At 44.0% G+C, this 5,703-nt stretch overlaps 1 non-coding gene across 1 annotated transcript; it reads right to left on the bottom strand.

The window, feature by feature from the left end:
* Positions 1-5,394: 5,394 nt before the first annotated feature.
* LOC113461269 lies at positions 5,395-5,497 on the bottom strand. The gene has a single exon (XR_003383421.2). It is a non-coding gene; the product is annotated as a U6 spliceosomal RNA (small nuclear RNA).
* Between the last annotated feature and the right edge of the window lie 206 nt (positions 5,498-5,703).

Here is a 5,703-nt window from a genome sequence, read left to right as displayed (position 1 = left end):
CACATTTAACGACGCTTTAAAGCGTCGCTAATTTCCGACGCTTTTGAAAGCGTCGGAAAATATTTTCCCCACTGTAGCATAGGCGACGCTTTACCGACGCTTGGGAAAGCGTCGGGATGGTTTTTACCGACGCTTATAAGCGTCGCTAAAGGCCAAAAAAAGCGTCACTAATGCCCAATTTTCTTGTAGTGTATAGAAGTTCAAAGGACCTCCCCAAGGTGTTGGGCGATGAAAAAAGCAACACAGTCTGCTGCTAGTTCGCCTCCCGAAAAATATGTGCTACCTGGAGATCACCCATCTTCCGAACCAATCTGCGACTCTCTGATGAGAGGGTAGCCATCACCATACCTATTCAAACCCCGAATCCAACCAATAACCACAGAAGAATCCCCTTGAGATGCAACAGCTCGGCACCGAGGAACCTCCTCACATATGACAACTCCTCCTATGCAGCCCAAAGCTCTGCCCCTACAATAGTGAGACTAAGCGTCCTCTGACCCCGACTGCTACAAACCTGCCAAAAGAATCTCTGATCACAAATCCAACACCTCCATATATACCATCCACCGATATGCTAGCGTCAAAGTTCACCTTGAGATGACCAAGTGGCGGGGGCACCCAAGAAACATAGGCAAACTTGGGCGCTGTGACAGCATAAAGAATACCCTATATGTCCCTGGCCATCTCAGTAGAAAATAATGCGGTGGCAGCAGTAACCTCCTCCGCCTGCACTGTAGCTCTCTCCACTACCATCCTCAGAGACGCCCTCCTGCCTTCGAACAGGCTAGCATTCCTATCCAACCAAATATGATAAGCCATGTATGCTCTGGCAATTCCCTCCTCCCAGAGTCTGGGACTCCGCATAGACACTCTCAACAGATGGATCAGGTCCTGAACTGACTCCACCGATTGGGGCACGGAAAACCGTGATCTACTCCATAACTCCTTCGCCCTGGGGCACTGCAAAAGGACATGGTTAATGGTCTCCTCAATCTTCACACACACCTTGCAACACTGGGTGACCCTCACTCCTCGTCGGGCTAGTAAACTCCTGGTTGGTAAGCAGCCCCATGCCACCTTCCAGATAAAGAGCGCCACACGCGGGTGGACCCACATCCTCCAAATCCATCCTCCCTCAATCTGCCGATCTGACTTCCTACTAATCAAAGCAATAAGATCTCTGGCTTGTACCCGCGTCCGGGCAGATGGTATTCACACTAGCCTGTCAGACTCCTCCCGGTGAGGAACCGGTAGAGCCAGGACCGACTCAGCCAGCTGCTCCCCAAAGATCTCTCGAATCAGCCCATCCCTCCACTGACCCCCAGCAGGATCCAGCAAATCACAGACTCTGTATCCAGCCAACCTCGTCGAATCCACCATGGTCAGCAAACGACCGATCGGTTGCTCAGTCACCCAACTGTCCTTCAGGACATCGATAGATTGACCGTCCCAAATCATCCATCTGATTTCTGGCAGCACCAATATGGCTCTGGCACACATCTCACTCCAGAACGGTGAGTAGTGACGGCCAGCTCGTATCCCCAGTGAGTGGCGAGTGGCTCTAGCACCAACATGGCTCTGGCACACATCTCCCTCCAGACCACTAGATTTATCTTTCAATGTACTGGACAGGCCCAAAGCCAAAGTTGTCCAGGGTATCATAATGTGGAATAGCCAAAGACTGCACCATGTCAGCCAAGTTGATATCGAATACTTAGGGTATAAGCAGAATGTTCCATCTCCTTCCATCTTCCATTATCATATTACTAACCCTCATGCTCCCTGTTAGGGGAAAAATGAATCGCTCAAAGCACGTGGTTAAGCCGCCGGCACTCGATGGTGAATGTAACAATGGCGAATACGACCTCAGGGCCCAACCTCTAGACACCCGACCTCAAAGCGCTCGGCCTCGGCACCGACAACCCCAAAGCTCACGACCTCGATCTCGGCCAAGTTAAGCCCGATCAACCTCAAGACCAAGAAAGACCCAGTCAAAGGGAGAAGCAGATCTCCCCACTCCACCGAAAATCAAGTCCTCCTCCTCCTCATCCGGGGTCAAATCCCGCAATCTCCGCCTCAACGGCTGTCAACATTTAAATGCGCGTGATCTCAACAGATCACCAACCCGACCAAAATCTCGAACCGTCTACGGTAACTCATTACTTCACTCGGTCACGTCCAATCACTACGGTGACCCATTAATTCGCACGGTCACGTCCAGTCACAGGTAACCCCTACACCCCTCTTATAAAAAGGGGACTCTTTCTTCTCAATGGAGAGGACTTTTCATGTAATCTCTCTCTTTCCTCCACACAAAAAAACCCCCCTATGACTTAAGCATCGGAGGGCCGGCACCGGAATCCCCGACCATCGGCTTCTTGCAGGTCCCCTGGAGAGAGCCGTCCGCCGCCGCACCACCTACTGGAGCTCCTCCTCCTCGGTCCGCGGTCACCTCCGGGTCCAATTTCCAGCAACACTCCCTAGTATATTATGATTGAAATAGTAGCAGGCCAATAGGATAGAGGAATAGAAGAAATCCATGGGTCCTTCAGCACCTCAATAGATTTACCATCAAGTGAAATGGATGGTTTTTATTCAAAATCTTACATCTGCACTTGATCCCTTACAAGACGTGGATTATATCTGTTGCATCTTTGTTGTTATTTTTTTTACTACAACGGATGACTGATACAATTTTAGTATGAATGCATCTAAAAAAGTTCAAATATAATAAATTATGGAGTGCTTTAGACATGCATTTCTCTCTCACCAGTTTAGAAATTTTTTCCGAAATAATTAGCGACAAAAGAAGCCACCTAGTCTACAGCTCTCTTAGCCTTCCTATAGATATACCACCTTTTTTTGTCTTTCACGGAAAGTCAAACTTCATTGATAGCCATCACTCGACTTCACCCAAATCGCAGTTCCCCCATTTGCAAACTTCACCGGGTTTGGAGCTTTGACAACATTATTGATTCACCTTGATTGGCGTCGCTTCAAAAGACCTAGAAAATTAGTGGGGAAGGAAAAGGTAATGCTGTGCCAAGGGGGACCGTTCATAATGCGTGTTACACAAAGATAGAAAGAAAAAGTTTTAGCTAGTGGTATTAAAGTAAATTACACATCAGCATCATAAAGAATAATGACATAAACAAATTATACAAAAGATGGCAAATAGTTGGATTTTCATTAGAATTTAAATCCCTTATTAAAAAAAAATTGGACCACCTCTTATGGGCACTTGAAAAGTTCATCAAGTTTACTACTGCTGATTTGGCAACTCCATAATTAATTAATTTCGTATCTAATAATAAATCTCATGAGCCCATGTCCGAAGCATTGCTCGGAAAAATAACACCAGAAACTAAGATGGGTTTTTAGATCCAATGGTAGGGTTAGTGAAGCTGAGAAGAGAAAAGCGGCATGTGGGCTGCCGGATGCCACCCTTCGACAGCGGTTGGTAGCGGAAACGATTCTTTATTCCAACATCTTGTATGTTGACGCCAATGAATAGCTACCACGATGCCTCCATTCTGCTTCCAATATCCACAGTTATGTTTTCTTATTTGTTTAGTAGGTGGAGTTGGAGAAAAATCTCAAAGGGGAGTTAGAATACGTTGTTATCATGGTTGGTGTGGCCAAATATTTGACCCCACGATGCCTTCTCTCTCGGCTCCCACCGAATTTGGAGAGTGAGAGGACACCTACTCCCCTCTTGATTCATAGTCTTAGGAGAGTGACCTTTCTCCTTGTTTTTGGTCTTCTCTCCCATGCTTGGAGTCCTTATGGCAGATTTATTGAATTTTCAGTGGGGCAATTGTAGAATCTTTCACACCTCAATGGAGAAGCAAGGTACAAAATCTGACTAATGAAAAATGCTGTCTCACCTCCTCAAAGACTAGGATGTGATTTGAATAATTTAAGAATTTTTCTTGAAAATTTTAAATGCCACTTGCCATCTAAAAGTTGGTGATTGCCTAAGTCATGGCTAGCACCACCTATCATGAAGCATTTCAATTTCTATTTATCATATCCGGTTAATTTATACTGAAAAGATGATACAGGGTGTGATCCGGCCAAATATTGATTTTTTTATTAAAAAATAACATATAGTTATCATTTTTTTTTGCTGAAATAGACGAATTAAATTATTTGAGTAAAGATGTATTAATGAGAATCAGAAAATAAAATATTTATCATTACTTAACATTTTCTTAGTCCCTTGGATAAAATTATTCTCAAACCAAATGGGAAGATGGCAATCTTATATTAGACTTCAAGCTTTGATAATCGTGTGGAGTGCAACTGAAGTCAACGTTAGGTGAGTAGAACCATGAACTTCAGACATGCACAAAAAAAAAAAAAAACGTTTAATTGTACGTCTAAGATCACTATTAGGAGAAAACAAAAAAAGTTTGGCCCCACCTCAAACTTCACAGAGATAGAAGGCTGGTGGGTTGGCGGGCGTCCGCTAATATCCCACTTGAGATCCAAAGTACGACCGAAACATGCGGGCCAGAGCTCACCAACCGCGTGCATGGAAATGAGCACGAATATTGAAGCAACGGGTATGGTGACGTCCTCCATGGCCTCAGCGTGCTCGGCTAGGTCCTGGAGTCTGAACGTGGGTCGCACCGCGATGCACCTAACACGCAATAGCTTTGGTCTTTGGAGGATTGACTCTCTTGTTATCTTCTTTGGAATGCAAAGGTCCTTATCACTCACCAACCTTTCTAAAGACATTTTTTTTTATGATTAATGATGTTGGATGCTTGCTAATATTTTGGAGGTTAGATATAGAGGGAGGCAGAACACGCTTCCAAACTGAGGTAGGACCACTTTAAATCTTGCTCCAAATTGGATCTAGGATTTGTGGCTTGTGACAATATTTGTGTTAGATACGATGCTATTTTGGCAGACCAGAGGGTTAAAAAAAGACGAAGAAAAAGCTAAGATTAGTGTCACATATCATTGTTATAGGAGGGAAACAATTAAATGAAGAGGAGGTGGGAACGACCGACAACATGTGGGCTGGATTATTTAGGGCCGACGACCCAATAAATTTTTCTATTTTTTTTTTGTTAATACAACGACGACTCATACTGATATTCTATGAGTACAATTAATAAAGTCAGAAAAAAAATTGACAAAAAGAAAAAGAAACAGTCTTATGATTCTTCCAAAGGATCGCACCTAAATATTGGACAGCAAAAGAGGTGACCAAGTCAGCAACCCTATTTGCCTTTCAGTAGACATGAGTGGCTTGAAAAGAACCATATCATCTCGAAAGTCTGTGTACGTCCCATAGCCGCGGTTGCTCGTTATTATCCTTATACTGGCCTTGAATCCATTCAATCACCGTAGCAGAATGTCCTTCAAGATGGATACAATTCAAAAAATGTGGACCATTTCTTGATTTATGCATCATCCTGCTTGCACCGGGCCATGCATATCTTCCCTATATCGTTCCAATTTTATCATAGGTCTCCAAAGAGAGTGGGGGGCCCTACCTTTGATGGCCCAATGTAATGTAATGTAGTAGCCTGATGAACCTTAGAAGGAGTGCATCTACTGTTATTTTTCACGTAGAAAGATCACATACCGTGTTAGTTAATAAGTGATTCTATAAATAAACTCAGAAGCTCATATTTTGAATGTAATTAAAAAAAAAAAACCATCATGGAGGCCACAACAATTACATAG

The sequence above is a fragment of the Phoenix dactylifera genome, unplaced genomic scaffold (assembly GCF_009389715.1).
Source record: "Phoenix dactylifera cultivar Barhee BC4 unplaced genomic scaffold, palm_55x_up_171113_PBpolish2nd_filt_p 000263F, whole genome shotgun sequence".
Lineage (NCBI taxonomy): Eukaryota > Viridiplantae > Streptophyta > Magnoliopsida > Arecales > Arecaceae > Phoenix > Phoenix dactylifera.
This window is presented reverse-complemented; position numbering and strand designations above follow the sequence as displayed.